The sequence below is a fragment of the Manis javanica genome, chromosome 3 (assembly GCF_040802235.1).
Source record: "Manis javanica isolate MJ-LG chromosome 3, MJ_LKY, whole genome shotgun sequence".
Lineage (NCBI taxonomy): Eukaryota > Metazoa > Chordata > Mammalia > Pholidota > Manidae > Manis > Manis javanica.
Window position 1 is genome coordinate 13,361,025 of NC_133158.1, and position 25,671 is coordinate 13,386,695.

The following is a 25,671-nucleotide window of genomic DNA, read 5'->3' on the forward strand; positions in this document are numbered from 1 at the left end:
TGGATGACTGGACAACCCACACCCAAAGGGTATTCACTGACAGATCAATTTTGAGAGATGTCACCAATCTCTATATTTGAATCTCTCTGATTCAGTGGTATGTGCACATCTTAAATAAAAACACAATGGCATGCTCATCAAAAGTATCTCTAAGACAACACTGATGACTTAATCCATAAAAGAAGGATTTAACATCATTTTCTCAGTTTAGATGAACATACCCAACCTCACAAGAAAAGATTAAAAAAAATAAAAGCCCTATTCTTTGGGTGAGTAAGAAAAAAGTCTAGCACATATGCACAAATGGGGAAAAAAAATTTAGGAGAAAGGGACTGAAAAAATTATCTTCTAATAGAGAAGTAATGTGAAAAACAAAGAAGGAACTAATCCTATTTAATTTTGACTAATAAGAATGAAGAAGATCAGATCAGTTTATAATCCTGAGCACTTGCTATGTATCAGGCACCATTCTCAATACTTTGCAAGCAATGACTTATCAGTACCATTCTACAAGGAGGGCACCATTATTATCCCATTTTTAGATTTGGAGAAGTTCAAGGATGGTCAGAGGTTCCATGACTTTAGTGAGGCAAGCTGGGTTTGCATCCCAGGCTAGGAGAGCAGATAATGCAAACATCAGAAGCTAAGAACAAGCTAACGGTGTTAAAGGGACAGAAAGCAAGCCAAAACTGCAAGTAGATGTAGTGTGACATAAAATGAGTGGAAGCTGGAAAACCAGCTGGGGAGTTGTTGCTGACCACTGCAGTGGCAAGGGGAGAAGTCTACAAGGTCATGAGTGTCTGTGCTGCAAAGTGGTTAAGCAGAGGCAAGAAATCACCCATCAAACATGAAGTCAGGACTTAGGCGTTGAGTGTAACATTGACTTAGGGGCCACACAATTCTTTGATCCTATAAATAGTACCAGGAGTAGTAATGGTAGTAGAGAGAACTATTTATTGAAAATGCTCTGATGCTAGTTTCCTTCTAGCGGTGTTGTCCAGTAGATCTTACTATGCCCATTTTAAACACAAGAAAATGAAAGGCCCATAGCAAATCAGTAAACAGGACCAGGAATGAAGACCAGATCTGTCTACTTACAAAACCCCATTCCACTACACTACTTTCCTTCCCAAAGGAGCATCCTCCCCATAGGAACATTTGATTGTTCAATAGTTTAATAAGAATCAGACTCTGGCTAAAAACCAGACTGTTAATCTCCAACTTAAACAGTTCCCAGAGGCTTAGCACATCCATGAATTTCAGTTTAGGCTTTGCACAGCTTTCACAGTTACACACACACACACACACACAAGTTATAGACATATGAAGGTAAAGTTAACTATCCTATCCCTATCACCCAATCACATGCACAAACTAACCTATGTAAATATCCTGGTGTTTATATTCCCTTATTTTATTCAAAACTATATAAACATGTGTATACACACATAAATAAGTGGCTGTTTCTTTTCATCAAACTATAATCAAACTGTACATATTGCTTAACAATATCTCACATGAACATTTATACAAACATTCTAAATAAAATATTAATAAACCAAATCCAACAACAAAGAAAAAGGATAATAAGTCACGACCAAGATGGTTTATCCTAGTAATGCAAGATTGGTTTAACATCAGGAAATCTATCAATATAATTTGCCATAGTCAATAAAACTAAAAAGAAAAACCATATGATCATCTCAGTAGACAGAGAAAAAGCATTTGACAAACTCCAACAATGACTCCTGATAAATCCCTTTGCAAACTACAAGTAACAAGAAACTTCTTCAACCTGATAAAGGGGATCTATGAGAAATCTACAACTAATGTCAAACTTTATGGTGGAAGAATGATCAAGGCAAGAGCATCTGCTCTCCCCGTTTCGACTCAGCTTACTAGAGATGGTAACCAGTGCAATAAAGAAGGAGAGGAAATAAAAGGCATCTGGAGTGGGAAAGGAAGACGTAAAACTGTATTTTTCCCAGAAGGCAAGATTATTTATGTCAGGGGACAGCACACAGCAGCAGTTTTTGTGAATATAGTTTTATTGGAATACATGCATAAGCATTCACTTATGTATTGTCTATGGCTGTTTTCTCCTAATAACAGAGAAAAATTGAGAAGTTGCCACAAAGACTGTATGACCACAAGCATAAATATTTACTATTTAGCCTCCTAAGAGGTTGGCTGAGTCCTGATGTATAAAGCAAGTCTATTAAAATCTGGCATTAAACTATGAGAACTAATAGGCAAGTTTAGCAACATTATAAAATACAAGATTCATATACAAAAATCAATTATATTTCTATGTAATTGCAATTTGAGGTCAGAACTTAAAAAAACTTAAAATACTATTAAAATATAGCATAATAGCATCAAATTTTTTTTTAAGTACTCAGGAATAAATCTGACTAGAGATGCGAATGGCTTGTATAAAAACTAGAAAAATCTACTGAAAAAAGTTAAAAATGGTATACCCTGTTTATGATCAGTATTTTTAAAACATCCATACTCTCCAAATTTATTTTTATCTATATAGTCAATGCAGTTACAATAAAAATCCCACCATACTTTTTTGTAGAACTGGATAAACTCTCCTATTCATCAAGTGACAATTATTAATAACACATACAACAACAGTATTTTTTTCATATCTTAACACTGGCCATCTGGAAATTCAGCTCAGGGCTCTGGGACAATCAGCAAAATGACACCAATATTATGATGTATATAACACGCTAGCACAAAACTACTGATGATCCATGGCAATCCCATGCAGACATTGCCAGTCGATCCCTGTACTCTTCCTCTCTGAGCCTGGATCAAGGATTCCAGTTCTAATAGCTTGGAGCTAGGACAAAATGGTGAGCCCTCACTGCCATTCCAGACATCTAGCACATGCTGCTGACTAAGGAAGGTAAATACTTTTCAACTTTTATCTTTTTATCAGGCTTTCTCTCTGCCATTTTATTGCTTTGCCAGAATCAAGGAAAATCGGTTTTGTACTGTTGCCTGTATACATTATGTGTGTGTGTGTACGTATATATAAAACCATATATCTAAAAAATCATAGATGTGTATCTACAAAACTGTATCTATTAAATATATAAACACATATGTAAATTTAAATATGTGCATATAATGTTCCCCTTTAAGAACACTAAACCTCACTTTTCTTACCTATAAAACGGTGAAATGGATGTCTATATTACAGAGTTGTTGTGAGTACCAGAGATGATATATGGTCACTGCTGGTATGTAAACTCTGCAAATGCTGGGATTTTGTTTAATTTGTGCATCACTGTAACCCCAGTCAAGCACAAAATAAGTGTTTTGTAAATACCTACCTATTAAATAAATGAATATGAAATTGCCTTTTACATATCATGTTACATTAAGGAGTTCAATTCAAGTACAAGGTTAATATTTGTTAAGAACTGAGTTTCTTGAAGACGGTCACCCTGCGTGCTCTTTTTGTCCCATGCAATTGCATTTTACTCAGGGTTTCTAAAGTCTGAAATTAAGGCAAATATCACAAACAGAGCTGGATTAGGGTGAAGCAAATGAGGCACAATCCTGGGGTACAAATTTTAAGGAAGTGCCCCCAAAAACTCAGCAACTGAGTGAAAGAGGACTTTCATGCTTTAGTTTTAAAATCCAGAATCAATGTAAAAATGCAAAATGAACAAGACATCAGATTGCAATGAAGAAAAGATCCATTCACAGGGCCATGCTGGGCCCGACTGAAGTCTGAGGCAAAAGGAAACAAGAAAAATCAGTAACGGCCGAACCTATCTTTATATACAGTAATTTGATTAAAAAATACAGTGCATTATAATATGTTTTCCTAATTAGTTAGTGTTTTAGCACCCCCTTTCAATTTCGGACAACAGCCAGACCACATCCACACCTGCGAGAACACAGCACCTCGCGAAGGGGGTAAGATACAAGCCGCAGCTGGGTGGGACCCGAGCACCCCAACCCTCAGCTCCCAGCAGGAGGAGAGGAGTCGGAGCAGGGAGGGAGAGGGAGCCCAGGACTGCTGAACACCCAGCCCCAGCCATCTGCACCAGAGCCCAGACACAGTGCATGCATGGGGTCCTGGAAACTAGGGAAACAGGACAGTAAGACATGTGAGCGGGTGCCCGCAGCCGGCACACCCGGGACAAAGAAAAGCGAGTGCTTTTTGAAAGTCTTAAAGGGACAGGGACCCCACAGCTGGATGGAAGTGCCCTGGGACACTTAGCTCAGCAGCTGCGAATCCCGGGGAACTCTGGGTGCCCAAACCCCCACAGCGCAGCTCTGAAGCTCCTCACCGTGATAAACAGCCTCCCGCCTGTTTCCCCTTCAATGCGGCTGCGCCATATTGGAACAGCAGCCTGAGGCAGGCCATGCCCACAGCAACTGCAGAGCTAAATAAACTCCAGAGTGGCCGGGCAAGATCAGAAGCCCTGTCTGCATGCAGCTGCCCAGCACAAGCCACTAGAGGCCACTGTTCTCCCAGGAGAGGAAGGCCACAAACTGGCAAGAAGGGACTTTCTCTTACCCAACATACGTGCCAGCTCCCCACAAATATATCTATCTCCATGAAAAGGCAGAAGAAATTGATACAGACCAAGATCACAGAGGCAAACCCTGAGAAGAAGATAGACCTAACCAGTCTTCCTGAAAAAGAATTAAAAATAAAGCTCATAACCATGCTGATGGAGCCGCAGAGAAATATGCAAGAGCTAAGGGATGAAGTCCGGAGGGAGATTACAGACATTGGAGGGAGATTACAGAAATGAAACAATCTCTGGAAGGATTTATAAACAGAATGGATAAGATGCAAGAGGCCATTGATGGAATAGAAACCAGAAAACAGGAACACATAGAAGCTGATGCAGAGAGAGATAAAAGGATCTCCAGGAATGAAACGATATTAAGAGAACTGTGTGACCAATCCAAAAGGAACAATATCCACATTATAGGGGTATCAGACGAAGAAGAAAGAGAGAAAGGGATAGAAAGTATATTTGAAGAAATAATTGCTGAAAAGTTCCCCAAACTGGGGGAGGAAATAATCGATCAGACCATGGAAGTGTACAGAACTCCCAACAGAAAGGACCCAAGGAGGACAACACCAAGACACATAATAATTAAAATGGCAAAGATCAAGGACAAGGACAGAGTTTTAAAGGCAGCTAAAGAGAGGAAAAAGGTCACTTACAAAGGAAAACCCATCAGGCTATCATCAGACATCTCAACAGAAACCTTACAGGCCAGAAGAGAATGGCATGATATATTTAATACAATGGAAGAGATGGGCCTTGAACCAAGGATACTGTATCCAGCACGACTATCATTTAAATATGAAGGAGGGATTCAGCAATTTCCAGACAAGCAAAAGTTGAGGGAATCTGCCTCCTACAAACCACCTCTACAGGGTATTTTAGAGGGACTGGGAGCACTTCTAAGACTAAATAGAAGTCACCAGAGAAAATAAAATGACAGCAAACAAAGCAGACCAACCAAATAGTAACTAAAGGCAAAAAAATAAAATCAACTACCCACAAAAGCATTTAAAGGAAGCACAAAAGAGCACAGAATAAAACAACAAACATATAAAGAATGGAGGAGGAAGAATAAGAAGGGAGAAAAATAAAGAATGGCCAGACAGTGTTTAAAACAGCTCAATAAGCGAGTTAAGTTAGACAGTAAGATACTAAAGAAGCTAACCTTGAACCTTTGGCAACCACGAATCTAAAGCCTGCAATGGCAATAAGTACATATCTTTCAATAATCACCCTAAATGTAAATGGACTGAATGCACCAATCAAAAGACACAGAATAATAGAATGGATAAAAAAGTAAGACCCATCTCTGTGCTGCTTACAAGAGACTCACCTCAAACCCAAAGACTATAGGAACAAAGAAAGACTGAAGGAACAAAACAGCAGCAGAATCATAGAACCTAAGAATGGACTAACAGTTACCAAAGGGAAAGGGACTGGGGAGAAAGGGAGGGCAGGGAGGGATAAGGGTGGGGAAAAAGAAAGGGGACATTATGATTAGCATGTATAATGTGGTGGGGGGGGCATGGGGAGGGCTGTGCAACACAGAGAAGACAAGTAGTGATTCTATAGCATCTTACTATGCTGATGGACAGTGACTGTAATGGGGTTTGTGGGGGGGATTTGGTGAAGGGGGGATCCTAGTAAACATAATATTCTTTATGTAATTATGTAATTGTAGATTAATGACAATAAAATAAACAAATTAATTAATTAAAAAAATCACCCTTGAAAAATCCCCTAGATTATCTACCAAATATAATATTCTACTCTAAAGAAATTAATCTCAGTCTGTTTCCTCCAGGTTGGGCAGAGCTTACATGGGAGGAGCCCGGCTATATGCAAAACGTGTGTTCAACCAGCAAAGTTACACTCAGCCAGGAACGTGCTGATGCTCAGAGAGGCCACTGGGGACTGAGCACAGCTGAGTTAGTCTCCCTTGTCACCCTTACTCAGGCACAGCATCCAAGCCAGGTGCACTCAACTCCACTATGTGGTGTCTCCATTTGTTCTTGTCTGTGCTTTCCTCTCTCTGCCTCCCTGTCTCTCTGTCTCCGTCTCTCTCATGCGCACATATATGCACACTGACACAGGCACACACTGACTTGGCAATCTAGATGCATAAATAATGCAACTGTACCGGAAATGCAGTACTGCCGGCCCCTGGGCTCTACCCAGCATGCCTCCTTGTTAACTGACTGACTATCCTCAGGAGCCTCATCTCCCATGAACCACTACTGATTTCCTCCGGCCGCCAAGACAAAGGCAACTTTGGCAGCCAGGCTATGTATTCCCTTTGCTTTCCCTAAGTACCCATACCATGTTGCTTCCCAGAAATTCACAGTTTTATCCTGAGATGAAATCGCACCATTTCTGCCAGGAATCACACACAGAAACATGGTTCTGTTTTGTTTCTGGACATACTGTATTTGATAAAATTAGAAGGGAGTCACCATATCAACATTTTCACACAAGAAGAAAAGAGAAAAAAAGAAATAAAACTCCACCAGCTATGAGATCCGATACAGAGGTGGTATCAGAAAACGTTTCTCGCAGTTCCAGATCTCAAGGTAGAAAATATTCTTTCCTCTGCTTCCTTGTTTCCACTTGTGGCATCTAGCCAGTCACCAACTAATATAAGAGCTGGATGCCAATTCCATTAAACATATTTAAACCCAAGTGGAGAGACAAGTCATGGGGAAAAATGAAATCTCCCTGGTCCAGGTCTCTCAGTGAGAACAGATATTCCCTCCAAGCTCTCCAAAATCAGCTCCATTTTTTGGGTCACTGATGCAAAATATGGACTTGACACTGGGCCTCCCATGGCAGAAGGGAGGTTGGATGATTGTGCTTGTATGTGAATGTTCGAAATTCAAATCAGGACTTGGCCAGCACCACTACTATACAAATTCTGGAATCAGAGTATCAGGTTATACCAGTTCTTCCCAGGTACTTTCCAGATAAGTTAACAGAGTTTCATCAAGGTCAGATGACTTGTCTTAGGCCATCTGACAGCATGTACAACCCTCCACAACAGCTCTGCCAAGGGACAGTAATGTTTCTGCTGCCCTGTGGTAGGACCATGTGAGCCCAAGGCTAGCACATGACTGACCCTTGTACAGCCCCTCCCCATGGTGAGGGGGCACAAGACCCCACTCCCTATTACTGTAAGATGGGTTATATCACACCAGTGCCTTCAGAACTGCAGCCTGGAGTCACACAGTCACAAATGCCCATTCCTCTGAGATCGTAACAGGGAGAAACATGGACGGAGGGTGATCTTAAAACACTCACTCTATGCTGGTGCATACAAAAGCCAATGAAACTAGGCAAGTTCACGTACATTCTTTCTTTATTCATTAATGTATCTTTTTTTCTAACTATAAAACTCTAATGATCTCACAAGGCTATTAACTCTGAAGTTGCAAAGCCTGTTTCTGTTCTGTTCACTGGTCTATCACCAGTCCAGGTCTGAATCTAACACTGGTGTAAATATTTCCTGACAAGAAAGAACGAAAGAAAGAAAGAACAGAAGAAAGATATCTGTTCATTGAAAAGATACTGACAACATAGAATAATATTTTAAATGAAGAACTCTCATCATTTCACAACACGAGAGTGGGTATTAACATTTTAGGATATTCTGCTGAGAATGTATTCCATACATGAATGTACGAGTCCAATATAATTTGGGATTAGACCATATATAGAATTTTGTATCCTGACTTTCTGCTGACTAACGTCCTATTTCACTTTAATTTTAGCCTTCTCCTTTGCTGGTCCCTTCTCCAGCACAAGTGCATTGGCAGCTAAAGTTACTAGAAATGAGTAAATTGATACACAGTGACTCCACGTCTAACACCCAAAGTTTTTCCTGGAGTCAAACAACTTTGGTGGAATGAAAAGAGCCTTTCTGAACCAGCTCATCCTTATTCCTAACATGGGTTATTTTTTTCAATTAGCAAGTCAAGCAAATGCCAGGGCAATTAGAATAGTACTGAATTTTGTGGTATTCTCTGCACAGAAGGGATGTTTATCTTTCTACCAAAGAATAGAGAAAGAAAATGAACTGAAGGACAATAAAAAAATGTGGCAGAAAACAATCCTGGGTATCTGTTCACTCAAGGACTTCTGCATCCTAAAGGCTGAGAAGTGGTCCCTGTAAGATTCAAAGTTTTTTTTTCATTTCAACTGTTTCACTATATGCACATTAGTTTCTAAACATTAACTGTTCACTTCAATTCAGCAGATCTCCCTGTCTATATCTCTGCTTGGATATCTAATAGGCACTGAGACCCAAAATGTCCAATATATCCCCAACATCCAGAAAAATGTCTAAACCTTGTAAGTGGTAAATAAGTATGTTTGAATAAATGAACATATACAATTGGTGCCTACCATATGTGAGGCTCTGCAGTAGCTCCTACGGTAGATTCAAAATATAAAATGACAGCTATTCTCTTAAAAAAATGGGGTTCAGGTAGATCATTTGAAGTTCTAGCTCACAAATTCATGCCGAATGAGTGTTTTAAACTACACCGTAGGCACCCCCCGAATGTAAGCTACCTCAAGGCAGGGATTTTAAGCGTGCTTTCTGGCTACTGCATCTTCAGCACATAGTAAGTGCTCAGTCTTTGGTGAATGATTAAGTTTCCGGTGGACAAGAACTGGAGCTCTTGTTGGTTCTGAGTTGCTGATATCGCCCGGCTCAGAGGACAGGCTTAGCCCTGGATAAACTCGGATATTCTTCTAACGGCCAGATAAAAAAATTCCCAGTTGGCAGCACTACACACTGGCCTCCCTTAATATTTGCAGGAATATTAGCAAAAGGGATGGTTTGAAACATGTCCCAGAAGCACCTAACTTCAGGTGGCCGCCTTTGGAATTCCAATTATCCTGGCACTGATCCTGGCAAGCATGAGGATTCTGAGCACGAAAATGAGGTCAAATAGGCTCCCGTGGAAAGCAAGCTTCTCCAGAGAGATTGCTGGGATTTTTCTCCACATTCTGACCTTGTTACCTCATTTTCCCATCTTAAACTTCACACCCAGGCCACCATGAGCGCAAATATCCACAAAGGGGAATCTCAGCCATCCTCTGCCCCACACCCCTGTGATCGGCCACACCTCCACCAGGCTTGGCTTCATGACTGAGCATTTTCCAAAGACAGAAAATATTCTTTAGGAAATAACACTGCCATGAGATACAACTTCAGTTTCTACAACTTTGGAATTATGAATACCATTGCCACACAGCCCTTCAGTATTGTCCAATAAAGACATAATGTGAACCACCTACGTAATTTGTAATTACATACATAACATTTTAAAAGAGTAAAAAGAAACAAGTATACTGAGTTTAAAAATATATTTAACCCAATATATCCCAACTACTATAATTTCAATATGAAATTACTAAAAAAAAAATACTAAGGAAATATTTTACCTTCTTTTTTTATACCAAGTCTTCAAAAGTGGGTATACATTTTTACATTGACAGCACATTTCAAATCAAACTGGCCACATTAGAAATGCTCCAAAGGTCACATGTGGCTAGTAGATACCATACTGCACAGCGCAAGTCTAGACATGAAGCTTCTCTTATAGGATGCTATTGTTGCTCTGAGATTAATATGATTTAAAGATCTTATATCTGTATATGCCTGTGTATATGTGTGTGTACGTGTATATAAAAAATACATATCTTATATAAAATCTCATATCTGATTTTTAAATGACCTCTAACCTGTAATGGTGTACCTTTCATTATTCTCATTTTGAAAACCTGCTTCTTGCAAGGCAGCTAAATGCGGCAACCTCACAGCGTGAAAGGGCTGGTAAGTATGACAGAGATAGCCAGTCTCTGTTATTTGAAAATAACGTGTGCATCTCTCTGAGCTCTAACTAGAACCCATTTCATGGAATTTCACTGACTTCGTATGTTTCTTACAGTGGTGCTTCTTACTGGCAACAAGCAAGGATATGGTGAATGCAAAGTTCTTTGAAATTACTATGCCAGTAACAACAAAAAATAGCCAATGAACAGCAACAGAAAGGAGGCTGGAAGCAGGATAAAGTTCAAGTGCATTTGCCTCCCCATTATAATTGCACCCCTGGAGGCCAGTGCTTAGAGTTCTAACAGGCACAGCCAAGATGAAGTTTAAGAACAGGATTCTGTAAGGACTCAAAGGAATGTTCTCACCAAGTTTTTAATGAAGAGGAACTAAAAATACATGCAGGTTAGGTGGCAATTCACTAGGTGAGAGAGTTGCTTTGAAAGCCTGTACCAAGAAGGGCTCTGTCATTTTCTCCTTCATGATGAGATTAGTGCTTCTGGTAGCCTCTCAAAGGCAAAATGGATTAAGGGAGTATGAAAGACAGTTCAGTTTGGAGAACATTCCACAGCAACAACAGTGTGAAGTTCATGGCTAGATGGAACATCAAATAACAAGCACAACACAGAGCGTACAGACTCTGACATGCTAGACCTCTACTTCCATTTCTCATGGCCTCAAAAGCTACTTTTGCAAATAGAAGCAAACTGCTTTAAAGTCTTCTTTCTCCCTTTTGGTGGAAGATTGGTTTCAAGTATTGCTCGGAATGAGATATTCTGGCCCAGTTCTAGCTGCTACCTCAGCAGAAACTAGCTAGAATGATGATTTTCAGGAGACCAAGCCTGGAATTGGTGAGGTTCTCAAGTACCCCACCAAAGTCAGCAATTTCTTCAAAAGGGGGTCAAGTTACAGGAGTCCAGATATCATATCTCTAGGTACTCTCTCTTGGAAAAAGGAGAGACACAGCTGATAACACACCCACTATCCTGACAACATCCATGAAGTAACTGCCAGTGACCTCCAACAGAACTGAGTGATAAGCAGTGTCTGGTGGAGCTGAGAAGCCATTGGTTTATGCTGCAGTTACTTCTCATTACAGTTGCAACCCTGTCGGTCAGTGTTTGGCGTTCTAATAGGCACCACCAAGACGAAGGTTAAGAGAACAGGACTCTGCAAGGAGTCCCAGGAATGTTCTCACCCCAAGCTTTTAATATCACATTTGGATGTAAGAGAAAGAGAGACCCAAGAACGAGTCACGGGTCACAGCCTTTTTGGCCTTTGTGAAAGAATACAGAAAAGCGGGAAGAAGGAATAAAGTACGTGGCATCCCAAATCCTTATGCCCTCAGTGACCCTAAAAATAAATCTGAAGTAACTACAGCACTAAAATAAATGGAAAATATAGTAACGGTACAACTCAGCAAATACTCTTTGATTCGGGACAGTGTCTGACAAAACTCTGTGATATTCTTGGTGGGTCAAGTGTAAACAGTATGCATGCTTTACTTCATTCATTCATTCATTCATTCAACCAGTTCATTCAAGCCTGCCTCTCATACCCTGGGTACTATGCTAGACACTGGTGCTGCAGTGACAAACTACAGATGACAGGGACCTGCCTATGAAAATTCACCTGATTTAGTAATATTGATAATATTTGTAATAGGAATTATTATTCAGTGAATGCCTACTAGGTGTTAGGTTCTATGCAGAGCAATCATTCAATCCTAACAACCAACAGCAATTAGGCATTAAGACCATTTTATAGATGACGTAACTGAGCCTTACAAAGGCCAAATGATGCACCGAGCTCACCCAGATAGTCAACAACAGAGCCAAGGAGTAAATCCAGATTTATCTGACTCCTATCATAAGCTTAATATTTAGAAATAAGGTGTTTACTAGTCATGTTTGGAAAAAACACCTTGGTGTTTTTTTTTTAATCTGACAAAAATGGCTAGAGGGACTGAATGATAGTTGTACATTCCATGAGAATTTGTGATTACAAAAAAACCCAGTTTAAAAAATGGATAAAGGACACTTTGCCAAAGATGACATACACATGGCAAATAAGCACATGAAAACATGCTTGATACTTTAATCACCTGGAAAATGAAAGTTAAAATCATAGTGAAAATATCACCACGCTACTAGAAAGTCTAGGGGAAAACTTTTTTTTTTTTTTAATTTGACAATACCAAGTGCTGGTGGTGAAGGCATGGAGCAACTGGAATCCTTTTACATTCCTAAGGAAGAATGCAAAATTGTACAGCCTTTTGGACAGGATTTTGGTAGTTTCTTGTAAAGTTAAACATACCACATAACCCAGCGATCTCACGCCTAGGTATTTACCCGAGATAAATGAAAACCTGCATTTACACAAAGAGCTCTCCAGTACACATTTGATTCTCTTCCTGGGGCTCTGAGCCTGTTCTCTGGACTTCTTTAGAAGTCCCTTTAGGGACTTCATTTGTGATCTCCCCACACTAGAAACAATTCAACTGTCCTTTAATGCACAAACATACTGTAGCATATTCATACAATGGAATATTATGCAACAGTGCAAAGGATCAAACCATGCTACAAACAGCCATGTGGATGAATCTGAAATCCACTGTGTTAAGTGAAAGAGGCTAAATCCAAAGCTTTAAACTATATGACTCCATTTACATGACATTTGAAAAAGGGCAAGATTATTAGGAACAGAAAATAGATGTGGTCCCCTGTGGAAGACAGAAGAGTTGACAATAAAAGGGGTATAGGGAAGAATTTGGGGGGATGATAGAGCTATTCTGTATATTGAATAAACTGGTGGTGACATGCCTGCATGCATTTGTCAAAACTCAGAGAACTGTAAAATAAGAGCACATTTTATGCAAGTAAATGTAAAACATAAATAAACTTCACTTCAAAAAACTGTGGTTTTAACACGAGAAATTAAACACCTCGTGTAGACACATTAAAATACTTAAAACTCATCTACATTAAAGCTCTCAAACTACACGAAGTTTTCTTGACAAAATGTTGGAACATACATATTTTCAAACTGGCAAGTAACAGATTTTTTTTTTTTTAACGCCTTCTATCCGGTTGGCAAGCAGAACACTTCGCTCCGACACCACTCTCTGCATGCTGGAAAATGCAAACACGGTGCAGGGGAGCTGGGGCGGGGTGCGGGATGCGGTTTCTCCTCAGCCTGTAATAATAAGTCACAAAATCTGCGGTAGCTAATGTGTGTCTTTACAGAGGAGAAATGGACAAGAAGCTGTAATTTTCCAAAGGCTTGCAGGTTTCCCATTTCGAAGATACACCATAAGGACAACCTGGTCAATTGCCCTGGGACTTTCCATCCCCATCTACTGCTGGGTAAGTGCTTTGCTATCCAAGTCCTGGGTAAGTCCTTTTGACATCTCTTGCCATTCTCCAAAGAGATATCCTTGGGTGCAAAAGTCTCTCCTTTCCTTGCTCTCTTTTATTTTTACTATCACTAGGATATGAACCACACCCTCCACCCCATGTCTTTACACATTTTAACATAAAGAAACCAAACAGACGCTCAATAGGCGAGTAATTTTGTGAAGCTCACCCTGGCAGTGTTGGGAGAGCAATACGACTGGACCTCAGTTCTCCAGTACACAGTAGGTTCTCTCCCTGGGGCTCAAGAGTCTATTCTCTTGCTTTCCTTATAGGCTTTTTTCATGAACAGCCCCAACGTTCTGGCTGATCTGCCTACCAAAGACTCACTAAAAACCCCTATTACGGGCAATTCAAAGCATGAAATGAAAATAGATGCTTTCAACTCCGGTACCGATGAAAACGGGACGTTGCCGGAGACAGAGTGTTCCTTCATTATCCATGTCAGTTTTCAAGAATACACACACTGGTATGTGATGTGAGAGAAGAATGAATGTGGCCGAGGCGAAGCATTCCTCCCTAAAATTGACCCCATTCAGGTAGAGAGCCTTTGTAGTAAAAAACAAGGTTGATAGGGTTTGTATGAAGAGCAAAATGAAAAACTCGGGAATTGACACCAGAGTGAAAATGAAAAGTACCTCCGTGTATATAAAAGTACATGAAAACAATGAATTACTGTGCCCTTGAATGGGAATCAAATGCCATGCACTTTAAACATTTGTAAAATAAGAAGGCTGAACAAGAATGAAATCTCAGAGTTGCCTTGCAATATTATGCCCTATAGTTTTAGGCATTAGAAAAGCGCAGAGAGCAACATATTGTCTGTCTCCCTCTATTGAAATATAAGTTCTATGGGGGAAATCATTGTACCCTTGTTACCTAGCAGAGTGTCTGGCATAAACAATATGCTCCATCTGTTTTTGTTAAGTGTCTGGACTAATGATATTAGAGGCAGGATAAGTTTGCTTTGCTCCTTTGTTTGACTATGAGATTCTATAATTAAGAAATAAATATTTATACACCTGATTTGTGATTTCCTTTGTAGACCTGGTAGGCACACAAAAATGTATGAGACATTGAACTTATCCTTGAAGTTATGTTCTCGATAGGGAAGTAAGAGTCAGTTACTTGAGAAAAGAACCATGTAGGCAGGAAAGAGGGCAGATAGCACGGCCTGTAGTCTGCAGAGGAGGTTTCCTGAAGTACATGGACACAAAGCCAAGCCTTGACTGGTCAAGAAAGATTAAAGATGGAGGAGATGGGGACTCATTTCCAGAATTGGATATTAGATGGGGCACCGGGATAAGATGCTTCTGGATTTTTATATAGTAACAGAATACTACGAAAACTAGTCCAAATTTGCCATTTTGAATGCCACTCACAGAATCATTTACCCCCAGTTCTGCTGAACGCCTCTACTTAGATGTCCCTGACTACCTCCCAGTCTGGCTGGCCACTCCTCCCAGGACCCCGTGCGCCGTCTGGGACTCCTCCCTCTCCCTGAATCTCCTGTGCCATCATCACTCACTGAGTTTGCTTGCCTGAGTGTTTCTTGGGCCTCAGCCCTGCTCTTCTACCTTAATTTGGGCTTTTACTTGGGCCACAAGCTTCCTGGTGGTAACTGCATTAATTCCATCCCCTAAATCAAGGGTCAACAAACTTTCTGTAAAGAGCCAGAGAGCAAATGGTTTAGGCTCTGGAAACCATACAGCCTCTGTCTCAGCTACTAAACACTGCCATTGTAGGACAGATGCATCCATAAACAAGACATAAACAAATGACTGTGTTTCAATAAAAGCTTTTTGACAAAAACAGGCAGTGGCCTAAGGAGCATAGTTTGTTGACCCCTGCCTTAGTGGTTTTCAAAATATACAAATAGGAGCATGTAATTCTCCTGCCTAAACTCTTCGAAGACTCCCCCTGCCCTCAGGATAAGTTCCAGACTCCTTGGCAGGACACACAAGGGCTCTGTGTCTCTCCCCCTGCCCGTCCTTCACTAATCTTACAACCCCACACTCAACAATAACTGACTTAGTACTTTCCAGAAACACCAGTTTCCCCTGCCATCATTTGCACATTGAGTCTTCTTTCTAGAATGTCTCTACTTCTCCACAGGGCAAACTCCTATCTGTCCTTTCAAATCCATAACCACTGTTTGTTCTATGGAATCTTCTCTCACCTTAATTCTGGACAAAGTCAGGTCAGTGTCTCCCTTGCCAACCTTTACATATTTCTTCTATAGTCCATGTGACACTGGACTATCATTGGCCATGGATGTGTCTTCCAGTGGACCCTCTATGAGGGTAAAGACTGTTTTGTGTATCTTTCTACTCTCTGGGCCTAGCGTAATATCTAGCACATACCCGGGTCATAGCAACTATTTGTTTAATTATTAATTTTTATTTTTTAAAAAATCACTAAAATTCCAACTTGGCACTCATTCAGTTTTGTAAAAGTTTAAACAAATTAGAATTCACTCAACACTCTAACTACCTTGGTGATGCCAATGATTTAACTCAACACTTGCTATTAAAAGTTGTCCAAATGTCAGAATGAACTGTTCTTCCTCCAGATGATATAAATCAAAATTTCCCCATTTAAAGAAGATGCACTTTAAAACTGCTACTTAGCTATCTCCCCATTAGTCTTTAATTAGCTGCTTGAAAAATGCTGAATATGTCACATCCTCTTGCAGAGAGCAAGGTCCTCAAGCAATTAGTATGTCCTACTAAATAGGACCTGCATCACCATTGTGTCCATGGCAGGCACACCAGCACAGAGCAGGAAAGATTCTTGCAGCTTCCAGAAGATGGATACAGCCATGGAGGTCAGAGAACACATAAACTCATAGCAAAGGTTATTATAAAAAGTCTATCACCTATCCAAATGGTAAACCTTAAGAGACCATATTCACTTTTGGCAAAGAGGAAGGGGAACAAATGCTCTCACGCATACTGACAGAAAGGGAAATTATTCAACTGGTTTTTGCAGAGTAATTTGCAAGTACTTCCGAACCCTAAAATGCACACACTCAAACTCAGGGATGCCACGTTCAGGAGTTTAACCTATGGAAGATTCACAATTGGGTGCTCAGGTCTATGTGCAAAGATGCTCCTTTCCACGTGGTTCTGAGCATTTCAAAACAGGGGATTGATGACTGAAACCACAGTCCAGCAACACTTTCTCTGGAACCCACACTCTATGACCCCTGCCTTCCTGAAAGCCCATTTCCATGAGTAACAGACCTCAAAAATGGGACTCCAGATCTTAAGCTAAAAGATAACACAGCCCAGCTTTCCCTGCCCTTCCTGCTGGTCAGGTGTAAGGAAACCCTGGAGTTGTTCTCAACCCCTCTCTTTCTCACACCCTCATCTAATCCATCAGACAATTCTTTGGAGTCAGTATATTCAGAGTATATCTGACCACTTCTTACACTACCTCTACTATGACTGCTCTGGGCTAGCCATCATCAGCTGGCACCAGTTTCAATTAACAGCTTCTTAACTGTGCTCTCTGCTCCCACATCTCCATATATTCTTAGCACATTACCTGGAGTGAGACTTTTCAAATGTTAATTAAGGTATGTCATTTTCCAAATCAAGACCCTGCAATGACTCCCTTGATTAAAGTGGTTAAAATGGTTTAAAACGCTGGCCAGGCCTGTATGCTCTCCCTTACCCTCTGACCTCTCCCTCCACAGTTCTAGGCATTGCTCCCTCTATTCCAGCCACACTGGCCTCCTTGCTGTTCCTCAGACAAAGTAAGTACCACTTCTGCCTCAGGGCCTTTGCACATATCTTTTGTATATCTGCCACAGGGCATTTGTACTTCCCCCAGATACACACGTGGCTCTTTCTTTCACTCACTCCAGTTTCTGCATAAGTGATATTTTCCCAGTGAAGTCTACTCTGACAACCCTATTTAAAATTGCAACATATTCCATCTCCACAGTGTCGACCACCTTACTCTGCTCTGCACCCCGCCCCATATCACTTACCACCTTCTAATACAGAAAATAATTTACTTCTCTAGTATATCTACTAATTATTGTCTGTCTCCTTGACACCCTATGAGGGTTCTTTGTTTTGGTCAATAATATCCCAAGCACCCTGGAACAGTCCCTCACATGTGAAGTTCGCTAAATGAATATTTGCTGAATGAATAAATATATCTTAGAGCTTTGGGGAGAACAAAATGAACTAGCCCTGGCACATAACCACTGTAGGTTCCAGGAGTTACTAGAGAAAATGAAGTGGGCATACATGTACTGACGTGGAAAGTGGCCCATATGTCACAGCAGCAAGAGAAGTCAAGCTGGACTTGTGTGCAAAGATGGCTATTACAGCATTGTTAGTAATACTGAAGAATCAGAAACGATCTAAAATCCCTCTATCTGAGTTAGATTATATCACCCTTCACTCCAGTGCTCTGGATACCAGGTAGTTGTTATGACTACTGGTAGGAAATAGGTAAGAATATTTGTATTATCATATTATGAAGTAGGTAGGAATTAGGTAGGAATATTTGAATTATCCTATTAACACGTCAATTTCTGGTTGCAAAAAAGTGACTTGCTCATTGAACAGGATGTAGAGTGTGAATCCATTGTCTTTGAAAGAAAAAGGAAAAAAGGTTTGTGTATGTATTAATGCAGAAAGGCTTGTAGGAAAACCAAGTTAAATACATATATGTTACTTTTAAGGAGCAGGATTGAGGGGAGAAGAGGGCTATCGCGGATTTTATGTTATATTATTTCATTGTGCTGGACCTTTTTTTTTTTGCAATCATGCAAACTTCAGGGTTGCTAACCACAGTCATTTTTAGGAACAAACTTCTCACAGCTGAAAGATTTCATGTTCACTAATCATTTCAACCTTATTCCCTATTCCCTGATCTTATTAGGACTAAATTAATATGGATTCTAACACAAGCTTTAGGAGGGTAGGAGAGTTTTAACTGTTTTGCTCACTCACAATCCTTAATATCTAAAAAATGCCTAGTACATAGTAGGCACTCAACTATTTACAAAGTTAAGTTAGTTCGAACATGAGATCACCTCCAGTAAAAATGTAAGTAGTATATGAAAGAGTCCAACATGCTACAAAAAGAAATAGCAAAGGCCTCCATAAACTGGAGTATTAAGTCTCATGAAAAGGACTGAAACATTTTAGATTTTATTGCTTCCCTTTCAGGTCTTTACCTACAGTCATTATGTATTTTTAAAGCCACTCTCTTTGGCATTGCTCCACAATTAATTAGAAAATTATGACACTGACTCCTTATAGGCAAGGTATATTATATAGTTGTCAAATTTGTCGATTCACAATAATCTCATCTTTACCGCATCGAAGAGATCATACAGCTGAATTACCCAGCACAGTAATGCAGACCCATGGCCTGCTAGACTGAGAAAGCTGGGGGAAAAGACTTTCTTAATCAGGAGGATGGCAGCAACATTTAAGATCAGTGAGTAGAAATCTCAATGCGTTTTTATTTCCATTAGAACTACAGTATAACTAACTGGCTTGTGGAAAGGAATACAGGTTATTAAATGCAAAATAAAACTTTCCTTTTTCCATTTTTAAAATGATTTTCATGAGCTGTACATGTTGCTCTGTTTTGGTAAGAGCAACTCCACTGGAGGAAATAGGCTCAACCTTTTTAAACAATAACTGGTCAAAGTTCTCAGTGCATTCATTCATTCATGTAGTGACTGAACATATGTGCTAATAAGCATTGTGCTTAGAACTGGGTTATAGAAAGAAAAATAGCAAAAACCTCCACAAACAAAAGTGTCAAGGCCTCACAAATTAGAGTTAAATGCACTATGTTTGTTTGTTTTTTGCTGCCCTCTCAGGTCAAGTAACCTCAAATGTTAAAACTTCCAAAGTCACTCCATTCAAGAATATTCAGCCTAGTGATTTATTTTCAAGCCCAAGACCTCCCTCCCCTGTCCTCTCATGCTCAAGATCTTCTCAAACATCTTACTAAGAGTTAAGTAATATTTCCCCATTCTGTTTTTCCTCTTCAATCTGACAGACCATTGAACCTTTAACAGATGCCAACCTCATTGAAAGAAGACATAAAAATCAGAAATAAAAGAAAAGAAAGAAAGAAAAACTGCTGTTGTTTAAGGACTGTATGGGGGTGGGTGAAAAGCAAAAATTATCTAGGTAGCATTCAATCATCAATTCGCTAGAATTTCAGGGACTGGACAAATACAGTGCCATTGTTATCAATATGGAACAAGTCAAATAGGACTACCAGTGAACAATGGCACATCACACTATTCAAAGGCACTTTGGGGGCATAATTTCTCTGGCTGTGGGCACCTTCATGAATAACACAGGTGTGCTACAAGCCCACAATGGTATAAACTTCTCACCAAGACCTGGTAAGCACGGGAAGGCCAGCAAGATCTGTGCACTTTGTTTTTATGACACTTCAAAAGCCTAGTCATCCAGAGCCGACCTGCTGTCAGACACAGCCATCAGCAGAGTGACTGAATTAATGGTTGGCATTTCCTTCCCACCAGACTTCTCAAAAAATAAAATGCTATGACAGTTTGTCTGGTGCCAGAGGGTGTCAGTATGACTGCCAGGGATGTGCTTACACGCAAATATTTGGGGTCTGATTATCAACATAAGAAACATTTACAAAAAAAAACCAACAAGAAACAAACACGCTGAGAAAATCCAAACTCATTGGATTATTCCATGACAATATAGGTGCAAAGAAAAAATCTTTGGAATATTTTGTATGGGGAGGGAAGGGGGGCGTGAGGAGAGGAAGCATTTGATTTAGCTTTTTCTAGTACTATCGTTTCTGTATTTACTTTTACTTTAGAAATCCTTTTGCCTTTAGTTATAGATGTCTCCCAAATTCCTTTCCCTAAAGCAACTCTAATAAGCCAACATCAGAAAAATACATGGGCCTGTATCTTTATTGGGATCATTAAATAGGCAATCTCAATTGGTATCGTATCACCTGCTTTATATGGCAGAGGGTCAAACAGAAATTACAATTCAATTTTTCACGAACTGGTGTCCAATTAATCACAGTGGTTGGCTCCTTTGTGAATATGGAGATCTCATTCCCTCTTTTCTCTCCCCCCTTTTTCCTCTCCTCTCACATCCATTTGCCAAGAGTAAATGGGAAACAAGGAGAGAAGCAGTGCGTCATCAGAAGCTTCTGCTCAATGTGTCTTACTAATAGCAGCTGTAGTCGTTGCTTCTCTGGTGCCTTTAATGAACGGGTATACCTTCTGCTCCTATACCTAGGGATGTCAATACAGCTGTTTATCACAAAACAGTCCTTGGCATCAAAAAATATATAGTGGTCTAAGGACGTCCTTTCTGCTAATGACACTGTTACTTGCAAGTTCTTTTAGAACCTGGTTTCAGCAGGTTGGTAGCTCCAGCAGACACACACGGGCCACATCACCTGTTTCCTCTTCTGGCCACAAGTGACTTAAGAGGCAGGGAGGCTCTGGTCTACCCTGGGGGGAGGTCTGCTGACAATCACAACCACCCATGCTCGTGCTCAGCAAGGACCAGCGAGTAACCCTCGGATACAAAGGTAATAACAGATCCACTCAGGAGCCAAAATTGGATGAAAAGAACAACAGGTTGATCCCACATCTCTTTCTTACAATCACAACAGATCCAAATACCAAAACCCAAACGTTTTTTAAATGCCGGTCCAGAAATACAACTCGAAATGTGCACCCTAAGAAAGAAACTACGTATGGATACAAATAAATGACCTTCAGTATTTAACCTGGTGGGCTCGGTGCACGCTGGGGGGTGAGAGACAAGGGTCCTAGGCAGAGTTTCTTTCCCCTCCGACCCACCCCCTTTTCCCAAAACCAGAAGAGAGAAGGCATGGGGGGAGGTAAGAGCAGATTTCTTGTTTGCCCAGTTGAGAAATGGAAGAATCAAGTCTCTCCTGATACCATTAATCTGCTAAAGCTTTCAACAGCACTAAAATTCACTGGCAAGTGACAAGCTGCATCTTGTTGACGAGTTACAGTGCACGTTAAATCACGAAAAGAACCTCAGCGCATATCCCATCAATACTTGAGGCTTCCAAAGTTACCATAAAACACCAATTTTCTGAAGGTAACAGCCTTACTACAGATGATGAAAGATCAGCTTTTCTTAACGAAGAAATGCAGTTAATTTCCCCAGAACCAGAAAAACAATGTTATTCCGTGGGTTACCAAGTGCACATACATGGATTCATGGAGATTGCATATAGACCAACACTTAAATATTTTTAATATAAAAAGTCACAATGTTCTCATGCAAAAGCTTTCACTTTTATCTGGACCTCCAACAAATATGTCTGAACATTTTTAAAGCATTGAATTCTTGTTCAAGAGGAGTAGTAAAAACAAACAAACAGGCAGAGAACAATAAAAACCACTCATAAATAGTATCCTAAATGATTCTCAGTTGACAGAGCCCAGAGCATGGTGAACTCTAGGAAAGAGAAAAGGACACTCCACACCTAATCCTTATAAATATGCTACACATACCCTCAAATAATTTGGCTCAGGCACAAATCTACTCCCTTTGTGAGTGAGACACAGTCTATGTGCCAACACCATGGGCATGGCAGCTTTCTCGCACCCAGCTACCCAGGTGAGATAGACTTGGGACTCGGAAAGAGCAGAGGAGGGATGATAGGCTTCCTGCCTCTTTAAAAATCCCCAACCACCCTGGCTCGGCCCATTCACTTAGAAGAACCAGATAGGGTGACTAGCCTTTCAGCTCCCAGCACTCAGCAAGCCGGACGCTAGATTCCGCTTTCCATCTTCTGGATAGCCACAGACATGCGTATCTTACCTAGATAAGATAGTGCGCTGACAAGCACACGCTAATTTCCAAGAAGCAAACTTAAAAAGCCTTTTGCACGTACATTCTTTCTTTTAAAAATGGGGAAAACGGGAGGGGCGGGGCGGGGGGCTGTGGGAGATCGCAGTTCCTTCTTCCTTTATTTTCCAGGGAGCTTGCAAAGCCCTCCGAAGTGCAAAGGCATGTGCCCACAGCGCCAGGGAGAGGCAGCTCCCCTCGCCTTCCTGAGCCTGGGCGCCGGAACAATGCAGCAACATACATTTACCAACACCTGCTGGAGCCTATTAATATGCACGGGGACGTATTGATGTCCCCCCTCCCTTCCCCTGCCCTCCACACTGAGCAGGCTTTCATCTCCTCTTTTACCATCCATCAGGAACTCATTTTGCCGTTCCCCTCCCCCTCAAGCCCCCCACCCCGCATTCAGCCAAGCCCCTCGCTCCGAAAGCCCAGGCTGACGAGCACACTTTGGAATGCACTTCATTAAAATTTAGCTGCCCGATTCCAACCTGCAATGCGGAGGAGGCAATACAAAGCGCGCGCCACACTTCCTCCAGCATCCCCTTCAAAAGCCCCATTGTTCGCCAGGCATCTGCTCCAGAGCCCGGCCTCTCCCTACCCACTGACCCCTGGTTTTTTTATTCCCTCCCCTCCTCCACCACTCCGCGGCCAAACGGGCCTCCCCGGTGAATTAAAACGCGGCCGCGGCCATCTGGCCCTCCCAAGCTGGCCCGGCTTCTCCGCGCCCCTCCTCCCTGGTCCACACACCACACACGGCGTCTTCACCTCCATGGATGTTCCCACAACCCAAGCGCAAACCTCGGGCGGCAGAGCGCCTCTGCTGCCGCCTGCCTGTCCCCAGGTTTCCTCCAGCGGCTGTGCGTTCGAATCCAGAGGTGGGCAGGGGGCGGCGAGGGGGCGATCGCGGACCACTTGTACTTGCCTGCAAACCCCAGCCCAATAGCCAGGATTAATCCTTCCCTTTGTGAGCCTGAAAGAGCCTCCCACCACGCTGGTCCTCGGCTCTGCAGCGGCTGGAAAGAGAGGCGGAGGCGGGAGGGGGGGGGATCCGAACCCCTTCCTAGGCGAGCTGGGGGCGCCTCGGCCACCTGACCGCAGAGCCGGGTTGCGAGGGAAGAAGGCGCTGGCGGCGGGAGCAGCTGACCATGCGAGAAGGGAGAGAGGATGCCCAAGCTTGCGCCTTTTATATTACTGGCGACATTTCTAACACATGACAACAATTTCCATCTGTATTTAAGCCGGGAGTGTGAAAAAAGAGCATTACATCACAGAGCCCGGGTTCCTAGAGGCTGCCGGATATCTAGGCCAGGAGGATCAGGGCCGCACCTGCGGAGCCCGCGGGAGCCCGGCGACGCGGCCACCGCCTCTTGCCAGGCCTGCCAGTCCCCCCTGCTCGCGTGGTCCTGCGGGGAGCCCCTGGCCAAGGAAAGGCGCGAAACGGGGCTGCCCCTTGGCAAGCCGCAGGAGGCTCCGTGGATGAGTGGGTGCAGGCAAGGGAGGGTGGTAACTCTGGGTTAGGGGTGCAACCTGACTCCCCAAGAGCAAGAGGCAGGAGTCTTCCAAGTGCCTTCTCACAAGACCCACTTCTACCGTATGCCTCTTCCCCCATTCCGGAGGGAATTTCAAATCAAAGATAATAACTCTCAGCTTTAAAATAAGAGTTTTCCTTGGAGTTAAGATAAAGGTGGATGGAGAGGCTTAGAACATTAATTTGAAGAATCCACTTTCAAGGAACAGACACTTCAAGAATTAAGGGTGGAACCTGGTTCAGGATCAAGCTGCTTCTCCAGTTATCTCTATGTCATTCAAACTCACACTTTAAAAGAATGTGAAAGGGCCCAGCGGTATTTGCTGCACTGTGTTCCTCAGAAAACATCTTTCCCTGACTCGCCCACCCTCCTCAGTGGGAAAACGACAGAGAGACCCCTGGCTTAACAGAGATCTCTGTTTAATGGTCCGACTTGGCAACGGCAAAAGCCCATGCTTGTCCGAAGGCAGAGAACACCCACCGACTGTGAAAGGAGGGAGTGGGTCCATACCTGCCTTCCCCTAACCCCGGCGCTGAGGCATATGCAACCATCGTCCGGAAACCCATTGTTACACAGAGGAGAAGGGAAACACTGAGCCTTCGTGAAAATGGGTGATTCCATGTGATGATAAAGCAGTCTCAAGGATGAAGGAGAAAACCATGATGGAGCGGCAGGGCTGTTCCAATAACAAGGTAACGTAGACAGATTCTCCCTCCGACGCAGCATCAGCTAGATTTCACAGCACATGAGAAAACAAAATGTTCTTTCACATTTGCTACTCAGGTAACTGTCACTGTGTGTTCTGTGTTTCCTGAACAATCGGAGTGTGGAAGGACTAACATTCCTAATGCTTTTTGTCCTTCTGGTTATTCATGATGCTCAAGAGACTCAACTCTGGAATTGGACTCATTAAGTCCTCACTGCATCTCTCCACTTGCCTGCTGTGTGATGATTGATAAGTTACTTGCCAGGTCTGTGCTTGTTCCTCCAAGTGTAAAAAATGGGACAAAAACTACCTCTTCCTGAAGATAATACACACCCATATGCCTGGTACAGTGCCCTACACCCAAAAGGTGCTCACTAAATGTCACCTTATTATTTCTGTCATCATTATTACGACTTTGTCTCTGTGTAAAGTGTCTCCACAGAATGAACTACTACACCACTTCTGCAGGGAACCGTAGATTGTAACAGCTCCCAGGGCTTCACCTGGGGAAATACAGACACCAGCAGCCCGGACATCACTTGACCTGTCATTAAATGTGCACAAGATGCCTCGAGAAAAAAAAAAAAAACAGATTTATTTGCTTCACTCTTGTTTCACATCTATTTTTAGGAAGATGAAAAGGGCTGAAGATCTAAATGCGAAGTATTAGCTCTATTACATTTTTAGTTTGAGAGAAACAAACTTAAGGGAATGGTTTCTTTATCAACCATGTACATTATACGTGTGAACATTTT

The 25,671-nt window shown here is 41.8% G+C and overlaps 1 protein-coding gene across 23 annotated transcripts in view; it reads right to left on the minus strand.

Moving 5' to 3' along the window:
* MAGI1 (membrane associated guanylate kinase, WW and PDZ domain containing 1) overlaps nucleotides 1-25,671 on the minus strand; it is a 589,008-nt gene that overhangs the window by 187,342 nt on the left and 375,995 nt on the right. The window lies entirely within an intron of this gene.